Source organism: Podarcis gaigeae, assembly GCF_964106915.1.
Source record: "Podarcis gaigeae genome assembly, chromosome: 10".
Lineage (NCBI taxonomy): Eukaryota > Metazoa > Chordata > Lepidosauria > Squamata > Lacertidae > Podarcis > Podarcis gaigeae.
Window position 1 is genome coordinate 1,222,629 of NC_139686.1, and position 12,883 is coordinate 1,235,511.

The window sequence follows — 12,883 nt, forward strand, 5'->3', positions numbered from 1 at the left end:
GGCCAGCCTGGGCGCCGCCATGTTGGGTCCGCCGCTGAAAAGGGCCCGGCCGGAAACGCGGCCCGGCGCGCGCGAGTTCCTTCCGGAAGCGAGATGGGCGCGGAGGGAGAGCGCCCTCTGACGAAAGGAGGAGGCGAGACAGGTTGCTAGTCTCTCTGCGCACGCGCGGAGGAGCCTCTGTCCTGGGAACGCGCCGCGCGCGCGCCCGCTTCGCCTTGCAAGCCACGTGCACGCGCGTTTTATTCAAATTATTGCAATACTGTAACTGTCTTTGGGCGGGGAAAACGAATTTCCAGTGTTCGGTGGCATGGAAGAGGGAGGAAGCTTGTGCTCTCCTGCTCTGGGTGGTAGGACTCGAACTCAGGACTTCCAGCTGCAAACAAGGGGGTTCCAACTAAATAGCCAGAAAAAAACTTTCTGACTGTAAAAGCTGTTTGGCAGTGGAACAGACTCCCTCAAGAGGTGGTGGACTCTCCTTCCTTGGAAGTTTTTAAACAGAGTTTGGATGGACATCGGCAGGCCAGATTTCGGCTGGATGAGGCCCTAAGCTATTGAAAGTCATGCGGCCCTTGATATGTCCAGCTGTCCTTTGTCCACAACAAATGCTCACTGTTTTTTGTGTGTTGAATATATGCTATATGGTCACTGATGGACCTAATCGGTATCTCAAGCCATTTGCACATGACAAAATACAGTGGTGCCTCGCTAGACAAAAAGAATCCATTCCGCGATTCTCTTCGTCTAGCGGTTTTTTCGTCTTGCGAAGCAAGCCCATTGACAGCTTAGCGGATTAGTGCTAGAGCTGTCAAGCGGCTTCCAGCGATCAGCTGTTAAGCGGCTTATCAGCGGAACAGCTGATAAGCGGCTTAGCGGCTTAGGAAAAGGGCAAAAAAAGCAAAAAAAAACCGCTGGGGGACGCAAGATTTTTTCGTCTTGTGAAGCAACCCCATAGGGAAATTCGTTTTGCGAAGCGCCTCCAAAACAGAAAAACCCTTTCGTCTAGCGGGTTTTTCGTCTTGCGAGGCGTTCGTCTTGCGGGGCACCACTGTATGTATTTTATCAAAGTAATTGTTGAAAAGTCCATGCAGAATGCAAAGTACATGCAGAATGTAGGTACCCTATATCTAGAAAGGAGCAAATTAGGGATATTTTAGGGAGCAGGCTAGCAGGTGGGGGCCATGACTTACATCTCAGGAGCCTACACAACACAAAACACAATTGCTGCATGTAGGTTTTATTTTATTTGTTTTTTATCTTATATTTTGGGAATGTACATCCAGTTTCCCCCACCCCTTTAATTTTTTTTGGGGGGGGGCACAACAACCCTGTGAGGTGAGTTAGGCTGAGACAGACCTGAAATGTCCCTTTATTTCTTTATTTTCTTCTTGCTTCCTTCAGCCTTTTAGGAATTATCGGTACCCAGATCCCAAAGTACCAGAGGAAAGTGGTGCTTCAGGTTAAGAACAGTTTCAGGTTAAGAACAGACCTTCAGAATGAATTAAGTTCTTAAACCGAGATACCACTGTATTTTAATGTTTTGTTGTGAATTATTGTATTTTAATGTTTTGTTGGAAGCCGCCCAGAGTGGATGGGGAAACTCAGCCAGATGGGTGGGGTATTAATAATAATAATAATAATAATAATAATAATAATAATAATAATAATTAATAATAATAATAATAATTAGTGTATGAATCACTGTTTATGGCTGAGATATATTGCAAATAAAGAAAAACACCATTTGTTTTATATTGCTTTATGCAGACTGCTTAGTGTGTTTTTCATTGATTGATTATGTGAAATAAATACAGGCCAGACTCTGATGAGCTGAAGGGAACGTTTGGGGGTTAAGGGGACAGCGGCCGCTAATGGCGAGGAATGAGCCTTCTATCGCAGCCTCTGGAGGGAGGGGAGCGTAGCCCCTGTGGCCGGGAGCTCCAGATAGCCTGTCTTCCCATGTCAAGCACACGGCAGCTGTCAATCCTTGAGGTTGCAAAGGAATTGATGAGCCGGGTGCAAAGGATCCCTCTTCTCCAAGGAACAGGTGACACCTGGCTTGAGAGCAGTACATGTGAAAAGGATCTGGGAGTCTTGGTTGACCACAAACTTGACATGAGCCAACAGTGTGACGCGGCAGCTAAAAAAGCCAATGCAATTCTGGGCTGCATCAATAGGAGCATAGCATCTAGATCAAGGGAAGTAATAGTGCCACTGTATTCTGCTCTGGTCAGACCTCACCTGGAGTACTGTGTCCAGTTCTGGGCACCACAGTTCAAGAAGGACACGGACAAACTGGAACGTGTCCAGAGGAGGGCAACCAAAATGGTCAAAGGCCTGGAAACGATGCCTTATGAGGAACGGCTAAGGGAGCTGGGCATGTTTAGCCTGGAGAAGAGGAGGTTAAGGGGGGATATGATAGCCATGTTCAAATATATAAAAGGATGTCACATAGAGGAGGGAGAAAGGTTGTTTTCTGCTGCTCCAGAGAAGCGGACACGGAGCAATGGATCCAAACTACAAGAAAGAAGATTCCACCTAAACATTAGGAAGAACTTCCTGACAGTAAGAGCTGTTCGACAGTGGAATTTGCTGCCAAGGAGTGTGGTGGAGTCTCCTTCTTTGGAGGTCTTTAAGCAGAGGCTTGACAAGCATATGTCAGGAGTGCTCTGATGGTGTTTCCTGCTTGGCAGGGGGTTGGACTCGATGGCCCTTGTGGTCTCTTCCAACTCTAGGATTCTCTGAGTCCTTCTTGCCATTAGCCTCTGCTTCCAGAAGAGGGCAGCAACACCTCATGGACCAGTTGCTAAGCAACACTCTCAGGTGGGTGCCCAGGTGAGTGTGAACACAGAGCATCCAAGGGCCTTTCCATCCACTGCTGCGTCCGAAGTAAATCTGTGACCTGGTGAAACAGTTACGTTTTTCTCATACAGCCTAAAGTTCTTTTAGGCTTTTGGGTTTGGGGGGGGTGTTTCCAGGCCATAAGATTAGGGGGACCCAGGTTCAGATCCTTCACTCGTTAAGCTCCCTGTGCCAGTTGCGACCTCTCAGCCTAGCCTACCTCGCAGAGGGCAAAACAGAGTCAGGCAATTGCTTTAAGCTTCCTGGAGGAAATGGAATGTGAATAATAATAATAATTATTATTATTATTATTATTATTATTATTATTATTATTATTTATTTATTTACACCCTGCCCATTTGGCTGGGTTTCCCCAGCCACTCTGGACAGCTTTCAATAGAACATTAAAAACAGAATAAAACTTCAAACACTGAAAACTTCCCTAAATGTTTATATTTCCGAACCTCAAATTTTATTGTTATTCATGTTTTTATACTGTATTTTATGCTGCTTTTACAATTAAGTGTTTTAAATTTGTTGTTAGCCACCCTGAGCCCGGTTTTTGAACCGAGAAGGGAGGGTATAAATAATTTTTTTATTATTTGTTATTTATTATTACCATTATTAAACAGGGCTGCCTTCACATGTCTTCTAAATGTCATATAGTTGTTTATTTCTTTGACATCTGGTGGGAGGGTGTTCCACAGGGCGGGTGCCACCACTGAGAAGGCCCTCTCCCTTCTTCCCTGTAACTTCGCTTCTCACAGGGAGGGAACCGCCAGAAGGCCCTCGGAGCTGGACCTCCATGTCTGGGCAGAACGATGGAGGTGGAGACTCTCCTTCAGATATACTGGACCAAGGCCGTTTAGGGCTTTCAAGGTCAGAACCAACACTTTGAATTGTGCTTGGAAACGATTACGGTAATTCATGTTCGCACAATACCTGGAGTTGCAGCAGGGTAGAAATCTTGGGGAGGGGTGCATACAAAGGGGCTGGGGGGGCTGGAACTGGCAATGGTGCACCCATTGTGTTTCTGACAGAAGTAGGGGAGAGAGAAGAGGTGGAAGAGAAAGAGAGAACTCTCCCTGCCCTCTTTTTCCCTTTCATCCCCCCCCCCCCCCAAGTGTGGCTACTACCCACAATAGCTCTGCCCTGCAATGATCCTGAATGGCAGCTGCTGGAAACCACACGAGGGAAGAGTTCCTCTTGTGCTCAGATCCTGACTACATTCCCTCCAACATTCCTCGGATGAAAATAGGAACATTCTGCTATACATCAGTATCCCTCTAATTAGTTGCATTTATTGATTTGGGGTTTGCTTTTTCCCTCGGGCTTCCCTAAGTGCAATAACATCAACTTCACTGGACTGTGAAATATACTCGGAGTCGAGAGTGGATTTCATGCTCTTTATTCAGCTCATAGTAGTCAGGAATGGAAGTTCCCCCAGAATGTCTGCTTTATATACATTATTTACACAATGGGCCCCACGTGATTGGCTAATTCCAGGATTCACCTGTAGCCCAATCAGGTTGCGGATTCACTTCCACCTGGAGCTGGATTGGGTGGCTCCTGTGGACCAATCAGACTGCTGCGTTCTGAATCCTATTGTTCCAGGACCAATCAGACTGCTGCCTTTTGGATCCTATTCAACTCAGTACATAACAGACTGGTCATGTTGTGTGGAGGCCTGATGATCGTCTTCCAAAGCAACTTCTCTATTCCCAACTTAAAAATGGAAAGCGTCATGCTGGTGGTCAACAAAAGAGGTTCAAAGACTCTCTCAAGGCAAATCTAATAAATGTAGTATAAACACCGACAACTGGGAAGCACTGGCCTGCGAGCGCCCCTGTTGGAGAACAGTCTTGACCAAAGGTGTCATGGGCTTTGAAGACACTCGAACTCAGGACGCAAGGGAGAACCATGCTAAGAGGAAGGCACGCTTGGCAAACCCTCATTGTGATCAGCTCCTGTCCGGAAACCAATGTCTCCACTGTGGAAGGATGTGTGGGTCCAGAATTGGCCTCCACAGTCACTTACAGACTCACTGTTAAACCATGTTTGTGGAAGACAATCTTACTTGACTTTGAGTGATCATCAAAGAAGAAGAAGACATAAGTTCAAAAATACCTCTGCAGTTCTCTGTGTTTCCTCTAATAACTTTGGCACTTGACCTGGAGAAAATGCTCAAGCCGTGATACTGACAGAGAAGAGAACGTCCCTATTTTCATCTGAGGAATGTTGGAGGGCATGTGCTTGTGGCTTCCCGCCACTGGGACGCCTGCCTGGCCACTGTGGGAACAGGAGACTGGACTGGATGGGGCCTTGGCCTGATCCTGCAGGCTCTCCTTTAGGTTCCAGCTACATCTCTGCTAGGAATGAAAGGAAGGCAGGGCAGGGGGGAGGAGAGGAAAGGAGAGGAAGGGTGAGCAGGCCTTCGCCCTCTGCTCTGGGGGGGGGGGGGGGGATTTAATTAAAGCAGCAGGCCTTGGCAACTCGTCCCAGAATGCGCCATCATCTCCTCTGCTGGCTCCTTCCCTCCATGCTCGGGCGGCTGAAGGAATCAGGGACTCATCAAGCCATCTCAATTAGCAGGCAGAAGTTTATTGCAGCCCAGAAAGTGATGGATGGTGACAGCAGCAGCCCTGCTGAGCTCTTGTGGGGTTTTTTGTTTTTTTTGCTGCGCCACAAGAGCCAGCCACCCAGGCAGCTGCTAGAGCCAGCATTGTGCCCTGTGTGATGGCCTGGGAATCCGATTCAGAGTCTGAACCGGAGGAATCCCAGCCTGCACAGGAGTCCCCGCCTCCAGGGCTTGCTGAGCTGGGGCAGGGCCTTGATTCTGAAGTGCCTACACCTGTGCCGGATCCTCAGGAGCAGGAACCAGGTGAATCCACTCTGGCTCCGGAGGTGGTTGAGGACTCAGTGCCTACAGGTGAGTCTCCCCCTGGGCCCAGTAACCCTTCAGCCTCTCCTGAACTGCAGAGGCTCAGGGCAGAGAGGCGAAGGGAACTGGTTTCTCCCAGGAGGAGTGCTCGCCTTAAGGCCAGGAGAGGCGGGGCTCCTGGGGGCCAGGACCGCCCCTGGCCTCAGAGAAGATAAAGGCCAGTCAGCCCAGTCCCAGGTTGCGGGTGCAACGTCGTTGAAGAGTTGTTTCGGCCAGCATCCAGTCCTGTTTTCCCCAGAGTTCCTGTCCTTGCCCGGCTTCCCGCTGTGGACCCCGCTTCGCCCGAGGAGGACTGTCTGCCGACCCTCAACTCAGGTCCTGGACCTTGCCCCACGGTAACCTCCCCCCCTGGACCAGCACACCTGATTCTGAGGTCTCTCACCTACTTTTTAAGTCTCTCAATTCAATTTTATCCATATGAACCCAAACAAGCAAAAAAAGAACCTTAGAAGACAAACGCATGAAGACCCAACCCAGGCTGGCATGAGATGTTCTATTCACAAAAAGAAAGGATAAGATTCCAGTTGTTTCCTTGTCTGGTCTGGAAACAACAGCAAATACCAGCAGTAGAAGAATGGCGACAGAAGGTAATGGAATATGCAGAAATAACCAAATTAACAAGGAAAATAAAACAACAGGGCAAGGAAACATTTCAAAAAAACCAAAATGGGAAACATTTATGTCGTATATAGGAAAGATAAGACGAAATAGTGAAACCAGTAGAATTGGAAATAAACCTCATAATGGGAAAGATTAAGAAAAGTGATGGATAATGAAAATAATAAGAAGCAAAATGTATAAGGAGATTAAATGAATACAGAGAACAAGAATTGTATAAACAGGAGGATTTATTTGTTTATGGATATACTATAGACAAATATGGAAAATGAATAACAATATACAAAATGGATGAAAATAATGCGATAAAATTATATGTGGTATAAAAAACCAGAAGAAGGAAGGAGGGAAGTCAGTGCTTAGGAGCAAGTATAAATGTAAAATGCAACACATTATGTGTATGTGGAGTATGTAACCGGAAAACTAATAAAGATTATTTGCGGGGGGGGGGGGGGGAGAGAAGAAGCAGCAAGGATGAGAAGCTGTTTATCTGGAGATTTGTGGTGCAGAGGGGGAAGAAAGGGGGGAAGAGGCGAGGGGCAGACATCTCTCCTGCCCCTGAAGGGAGCATCCTGGTGGAGTCCCCCCCTCCCCAAGGAGCAAGTTGCCACCTGAGGCAAACCAGAAAACGGCAAACCAGAAAACAAAAAAAATCACACCAATATTTCTGTTTTGGTGTGCTTTCTGGTGACAATCTCATCCGTCTATATTGCATCTTGCAAACAGTTTTTCCTGGCCTTGTTTATCATCTTTGCCTCCCACTTGCGATAAAGAGTTTTGCGCTGCCTGTGGACTGTTAACAAAAAAATAATAACAATGTTTTGTGTGTGGGAGTCTCGAGGGAAGGAGTAAACAGTCCTATTTTTTCTTCTTCTGGGTGTGCTGCATTCATCAGCCTTTCAAACAACTAACTGCCCCGGACCCAAAATGACATCTCTGCTGCCGAAGATGCTTTTGTGATTCTGTTGCTGGATACTATTCTTGGAAGTTGAAATATACAGTGATTTCATGCTCTTTATCGCAGCTTGTAAAACAGTGATTGAATTGCCCCCCAAACCTCAGGCTTTTATATACTGTACATTATTTCCACAGTGAGTCCCGTCTGATTGGCTGATTCTGCTTCCCTCCTGGAGCCTGATTGGTCTTCTCCTGCAAGCCAATCAGTTCTTGCATTCTAGGATCCTACTTGCCCATTGCTCTAGGATCCAAGCTTAGTACATAACAAAAGTGAATCAAAATAAACCCCCCAAATGGCACATGCACACCCCCCCCCGTCAACACCTGAGGAGAGTGCGTCAGCGAGGCTAATGGGCAGGGTGGCCTGACTCTGTGGCCACGGCTGTCTCCTACCAGTTTCATCTGGTTCTCCACCTTTTTAAATAATAATAATAATAATAATAATAATAATAATAATTAATTTTTCCATTTTAACAATCCAATCCAATCACATTAAATATTCCAAATTATACATATACATATCAAATAATCCAAATATTCTGCCGAATTATAATTTTGTTGTTGTTGGGGCTTCCCATGCTTCGAGTTCAGGGGGGCTGTGATCATCTCATTTCTCTGCTGCTTTTGATAGTCATTTCTAATAGTTCCTTTAAATCTTCCTGTTGTTTTCCTTCTTCCGCTGTCTCTAAGTTGTTTCCACAGGCGAGTTGAAGTAAAATGCTATGTTTCTGTGTGGATTCATCTGGTTCTCCACCTTTGGCTGTTCCTGGACAGGAACAACCTGACCACGGTGGTCCAGCCATGAATTGATTGGATCCCCTTGAGAGCTCCCTCCTGTGGCAGGGAGTTCCATAGTTGAACTGAGCACAGAAGATGCAGCAGGAGGGCACTCTGGGGTGGCAGAGGGGACCTCCACATGGGCTCTTGTGGCAGCCCTCTGCCAGCTGCTCCCCCCTCTGCACAGCCAAAGGTGACAGCCATTAGGCCCTGGCCTCATTTGCCGGCTCCGCTAATTCCCCTTGGCAGCCCTGCCAGGCTGCACGCTCCCCGCTCTCCCCCAGCCGCTCTCTTGGGCTGAGCTCACGGGGTGCTTCTCCGGCTCATCTGCAGCTTGGCTAAGCAGCCCTTTCATGCCCGAGTCTCCATTGTCCTGCTGCCTCCAGCCTGTCTGCCGAGCAGGAAGTGATTTCAGGGCCTGGGATTTGCAGGCTGTCCACCCCCCAGGCTGCCCTGGGGGTGCCTTTGTTTCCTGAAACAGAATGCAGGCCGGCCGCTTGCTTGGCAGCCCTCACCCTCCCAGGAGGGAGCCACAAATGAATGCCCAGCAATGGACTCTGCTTCAGTAGCCACAGGGAGGCCTTCCCCCCCCCCACCTGAGAATGTCAGAGGGTGCAAGGGGACGTGCGGAATTCCCTGCTGCAGGATCTGACAGTAGCCGTAACAGTGGTTGTTTTTAATTCATTCCCTCTCTTCTCTTTTTTCTCAATGTGTTATCATGCATTATGGGGGGGGGTGTCCCAGGTGGTCTCCCTCCTGGCAAACACCAGACTCTGCCCTGTTTAGTTTCTCCCCCCCCCCCCAATCTACCAATAGCTGCCCCACTTAATTTTCTTAGAGCTTGGGGTAGTTCTCTGGGCCGTAGGGCAGCGGCTGGTCGAGGTATTCAGTGGTGGGGGTTGTGAACGTCGCACACTTCTTGAAGGGGGAGTCACCGGTCCGGATATTGGAGACGCCCGGCACCTGTCGGCAGTGCTCCAACCAGAAGGTCTGCGGCTGCTCCAGGCGGTAGTCGTGGGGCTTGGTGGGGGCAGGGGCCACCGACACGAAGCCCTCCTTGCGATAGTGGTCGTGCGTCTTGGAGATGGTATCCATGGGCCCACATGGGGGGCCGTCATCGTCCTCCTCCTCCTTCAGCTCCTTGCTGTGCTTCTGGTACAGGAGCCACTCCAGCATGGCCTCACCCTGCCCTCTTATGGGGAGCGGTAGGCGTCCTTCATGGTGGTGTTGCTGCTCAGGCCAGCCAGCCAGTGCTGGGTGAGCAGCCCCCGGTGCCCGTGCCGGTAGAAGGAGGCCTCTGTGCCCCACTCGGGACAGGGCACTCATTAGTGGCTCTGTCCTCCTGCCAGTTGTAGATCAGGCACTTTCCCCAAATGGGGAGCCCCTCATGGGCTCGAGGGGGACGACGGGGATGGCCTCCTGTTCCGTGGCCGGCAGCTCCCCCAGAGTGGGTCCCGGGACCCCGTGGCAGGGAGGCAGCTCCACCGAGTAGGCTGGGGTGCGGACCACCACCGGGAGATCTTCTGCCCTGTTTAGTTTCAACATCCAGGGTTTCCAGACCCCAGAATGATCAAGGGGAAGGAGCGACGCTGCAATGAAGAAAAGAATTTGGGACATTTTAGTTTCGAGAAAAGGCAAGCAAGAGGTGGCGTGACAGACATTTATAAAATTATGAATGGCAAGGGGGAAAGTGGGTGGAGGAAAGGTTTTCCTCCCTCTCTCACAACCCGAGAAGTCAGGAACATCCAGGGACGTAGAAGGTCTTAGTTTGAACCAGGCGCAGGGCCTCTACTGAATGCTAGGACTCAGCCACTGGATATAGGAAGACAGTGCCTCTGAGCATGAGCAGAGTGCACAGGCAGTGGCCGAGTCCCTGGAAGACAACTCCTCCCACCTGGACTCTCTGGAGGCTTTTCCAGGCTTGCCAAAAGAGCTCTTCATGCAGCCCCACTTGTTGTGGGGGTTAAAAGAGAACGATGTACGCCACCTTGAGCTCTCTGGAGAAAAAGGCATTATATAAAGGCAATGAATAAAAATAAAATAAAATGAATGTCTGAGGCACAACGCATCCAGCACCCAAAGGATGGCTGTGCAGCACCTCCCCATATTTCCCCCCACCTGCCTGGTACCCAGAGATCAGGCAGCCAGACCCAAAGCAGAGAGAGAACCGCCTGTGTAGCATGAAGCCCTGGCTCAGAGTAAGCCCTGCGCAAACACAGGACCTCTGAATTTTCCTCCCCCTCAGATTGCTCAGGGCTGGCTGGTACGTTCTGGGGTACAAGCCTCTGCCCCTGCCCCAGGCCCCGCTCCGCACGCATCTCCCTGGCAACGCTTGGCAGGGAAAAGCGCCTGGCAACAATTACATCACCTTCCTCCTGGTTCTCCTGCCTCCCTCCCGGCTCATTGGCTGCTGCTGCTGCTCCGCAAGAGGCCAAGAAGGGATGCCTGCAAAGAGACCACTGAGCCTTTTAAGAACTCGAGCTGGCAGGATCAGGCCAGCGGCCCATACAAGCCAGCATCCTGTTCCCAAGGTGGCTGGAGAGGCAGCCCTGAAAAATCTCGGCTCCGGGTGCAGCAGCTGCTGCTACTCCTCAGCACGGAATGTGGGATTGTGTTGAGATGGAATAAGAGCAAAAGAATATGGGAAGAGGCCAATGGATCAGGCCAAGGGGCCCCATCCTGGCCCCGTCCTGTTCTCACAGTGACAGATCAGATGCCCCACTGGGAAGCCCCAAAGCAGCAACTGGTGTTCAGAAGCATCGCTGCCTCAAATTGTGGAGTCAGGAGCCATGATAGCTCTGCCTTCCTCCTCCATGAGTCTATCCCTCTTTTAAAGCCGTCTGGGTGGGTCACCGTCACTGAGTCATGGGGAAGGGAGTTCCATAGGTTAACTCTGTGCTGTGAATAATTGAATCACAGAATTAAAGTTGGAAGGGATCGTGATCAGGGCCAGATTTAGGTCTGATGACACCCTAAGCTCCTGAAGATAATGGGGCCCTTGATATGTCCAGCTGTCCTTTGTCCACAACAAATGGTCACTTTTTGTGTTGAATACAGTGGTACCTCAGGTTACATACACTTCACGTTACATACACTTCAGGTTACATGCTCCACTAACCCAGAAATAGTGCTTCAGGTTAAGAACTTTGCTTCAGGTTGAGAACAGAAATCATGTTCCGGTGGCATGGCAGCAACGGGAGGCCCCATTAGCTAAAGTGGTGCTTCAGGTTAAGAACAGTTTCAGGTTAAGTACGGACCTCTGAAACGAATTAAGTACTTAACCTGAGGTACCACTGTATATGCTAGATGGTGAATTATGGATCTAATGGGTATCTAAAGCCATTTGCAACCAGTCCATGCAGAATGTACTCTATATATAGAAATGAGCAAACCAGTGATATTTTAGGGAGCAGGCTAGCAGACGGGACCCGTTACTTACATCAGAGGAGCCTACACAACACAGAACACGGTTGCTGTTTGTAGGTTTTATTTTACAGTGGTACCTCAGGTTAAGAACTTTATTTGTTCTGGAGATCCATTCTTAACCTGAAACTGTTCTTAACCTGAGGTACCACTTTAGCTAATGGGGCCTCCCACTGCCGCCGCACAATTTCTGTTCTCATCCTGAAGCAAAGTTCTTAACCTGAGGTACTATTTCTGGGTTAGTGGAGTCTGTAACCTGAAGCGTCTGTAACCCAAGGTACCACTGTATTTGTTTTTTATCTTATATTTTGGAAATGTACATCCAGTTTTTTCCCCTTTAAATTTTTTTGGGGGGCCCAAGAGAGTGGGGGCCTAAGCTGGAGCTTGTTTAGCTTATACGCAAATCCGGCACTGATCGTGAGGATCAGCTAGATGGGTGAGGTATAAAATCATCATCACCATCATGTCGAACCCCCTGCAATGCAGGGAGCTTTTGCCCAAAGACACGGGGCTCCAACTCCAGGGGTGATATGATAGCCATGTTCAAATATATAAAAGGATGTCACATAGAGGAGGGAGAAAGGTTGTTTTCTGCTGCTCCAGAGAAGCGGACACGGAGCAATGGATCCAAACTACAAGAAAGAAGATTCCACCTAAACATTAGGAAGAACTTCCTGACAGTAAGAGCTGTTGGACAGTGGAATTTGCTGCCCAGGAGTGTGGTGGAGTCTCCTTCTTTGGAGGTCTTTAAGCAGAGGCTTGACAACCATATGTCAGGAGTGCTCTGGTGCTGTTTCCTGCTTGGCAGGGGGTTGGACTCGATGGCCCTTGGGGTCTCTTCCAACTCTAGGATTCTATGATTCTAACTCACAACCTTGAGATTAAGCGTTACACGCTCTGCAGACTGAGCTGTAGACTGACGGAGGATCTGTCCTGAATCTTCTAGCATTTGGCTTCCTTTGCCCAATGGGACTGGGGAGACCTCAGGGTGAGGTGGGTGCAGGGAAGCCCCCCCCCCAGCCACAGAAGGCAAGGCAAAAGCCCGGATGCCCATGGGGTGGCAAGAGACTCCCCAGCGCCTTCTGGGCTCTGGTGACATTTGGCTGCTCATTCCAGGACGGCAGCCTGGCTGGGAGATTCCCTGGCACCAAGGGGCTCTTGCTCACCCTGGCAGCTGCCCTTCCCACCACAGCAGGTGCTGCTGCATGCCAGCCATGGGCGAGGCCAGCTTCCCTGGGGGGGCAAACGAGTTTATCCAGGGACAGATTCCTCCCAGGAGAAGGAGGCGGCAGAGCTGGATCTTGAGAGTTCAGAGCGTGGCAGTGTGGC